Below are 2095 nucleotides of genomic sequence, written 5' to 3'. Positions count from 1 at the left end.
CCCCCAGCTCCTCCTCAGCACCTGACACGGGCCCCTCCTGTTGGCACTTTCTGGAATGGGAGTCCAGGTGCCAGAGCCTCCCCAGGTGGGGAGGGGGCAATACCCAGGGCTAGGGGCCAGACTGCCTCAGCCTGGGATGGTGGCATTCATAGTCTAGCCCCAAATAACAAGGAACTCTGTAGTTCACGTGCTGTTTCTGTTTAGCCACCTCTCCACGTGACACAAAAGCGGCTGGGGGAGCGAGAACTGAGCAACATGGTGATGGATTGTTGTTAGCAGCTGCCGGCAAGTTGCCCTCAAGCACAACAGAAGGAAACGCTGCCCAGCCCTGAGCCAAGCCCACAATCAGCTGCAGACGGGACCATGGTGAGCCACAAGGTTTTCACTGACTGATTTTCAGGAGATCACAGGCTTTTCTTCCTAGTCCATCTCAGTCCAGACGTTCAGCAGCCTAGCAACACGCAAGCCTCTACTGACAGCCGGGCGGAGGCTGTGTATTGACTGGGAATCAAACATGGGTCTCATTTTGGAACCACTGAACCACCAATCCCTCTACCATGGCAACAGCCAAAAACCCACGGGGCGTCCAGGAGTCAGTAACCAAAAGCAACAACATACACAAAAGCGTCACCTGCAGATCTTGTTCAAGTGTAGATTCTGATTCATACCTAGGTTGGAAATGCAAATTCTCAGCAGGGGGTAGAGATGGAAATGAATGGGTTTGAAGCCCTGGTTTTACCATAATGAAAAATAAGCCACAGTTTAATCATAATTGCACCAGCTTCTGACTGTGAGACAGGGACCCTAGAAGCCTAGGCCACAAACACCTAAGTCCTCACCCCAACTCATAGTGACCCTAAAGGAGAGATGAGAACTGCCCCTTAGGGTTCCAAGGCTGTAAATCCCTATGGAAGCATATTGCCTCATCCTTCTCCCGTGGAGTGGCTGGTGGGGGGTTCGAACTGCCAACCTTTTGGTTAGCAGCCAATGCTTTAACCACTGTACCACCAGAGCTCCTTTACTGATACATAGTAATAGACCTCACAGAATCAGCTCACGTGACTGGGGCTGCACATCTAAGACCACAGAACCAGGGAAAAGTGTCTGCAAGCAGGAGGCCATTTCTAGTTAATGGTCATCCAAGCACCTGTAAAAAGGAACAGCAATCAGAGGTAAAGGGAAGCCAATTAACATCCTAATGACACTGATGAAAGCAGGGCTTTGAACCAGTTGTGCCTGGTTCAGCCATGGCCTATGAAGGGAAACTGGAACATACCCGAATTTGTTAAATGCAGGTGTACCGGAATGGGAAAAATTATGACTTTGCTAGAAATGTAATCTCCTCAGAAAACAAGGGCTGCATGCACATTACATAACAACCAAATCTCTCAACCAACAGAGCTGGAAGTATCGCTGCCCTGCTCAAAGATGGTGGCCAAATGGGCTTATTTAAATGTGTCACTTTGCAGTCCTGGCAATAGTCCAATCTCTGGCATCAGGCTCCTGACAGAGCTTCTGCCTGGTTAAGGGCCCAGTACACCCATGCTTTACAAAGTTGGGTCTGTTCCAATTTTGCTGAGTTGGCCATGACTGAACTGGTTCAAAGCCCTGGATAAAAGCTTTTTCTTTCCTGGTTAATAGGCATTAGCTCTGCCTAAGTGACTCCAGGATTTTATGTAGCAGTTCCTTGTTAACCCTGACATGCCAGCTGCCAGGCCAGACTGCCTCTGTGTGGGTTTCCAGACAAACTTTGGAGGCAATGACCTGGGGCTGCACTCTCTAGGGTTAGACACAAGCACTACATTTGCACAGTCCCACCCACTCATTTGGTGGCAGTTACAAAGACTGTGACCAGAAGGGCCATATTAAGTAACTGACGGCACTGCACCTAGGGCAGACACATGTGCCTCCTGTGAGCCAGGCCAGATGCTCACAGGCAGTATAGTTACACTGCCCCCATGTGGTTGGGCCCTGTAACTGCTCAGTCCTAAGAGGAGGCCGCAGGGGCTGTGATTCAGCCCAGGCGTGAGGAGGATCCCTAAGGTCTGAAGCTCAGGAAGGGCAGACTAGACGGCACAGCCTCTGAGAAGGGGGG

This window comes from Orycteropus afer, unplaced genomic scaffold (assembly GCF_000298275.1).
Source record: "Orycteropus afer afer isolate SDZICR_OR568_19922 unplaced genomic scaffold, OryAfe1.0 scaffold00136, whole genome shotgun sequence".
Taxonomy (NCBI): domain Eukaryota; kingdom Metazoa; phylum Chordata; class Mammalia; order Tubulidentata; family Orycteropodidae; genus Orycteropus; species Orycteropus afer.
The sequence above is the reverse complement of the archived record's forward strand: the minus strand, read 5'-3'. Positions refer to the sequence as shown.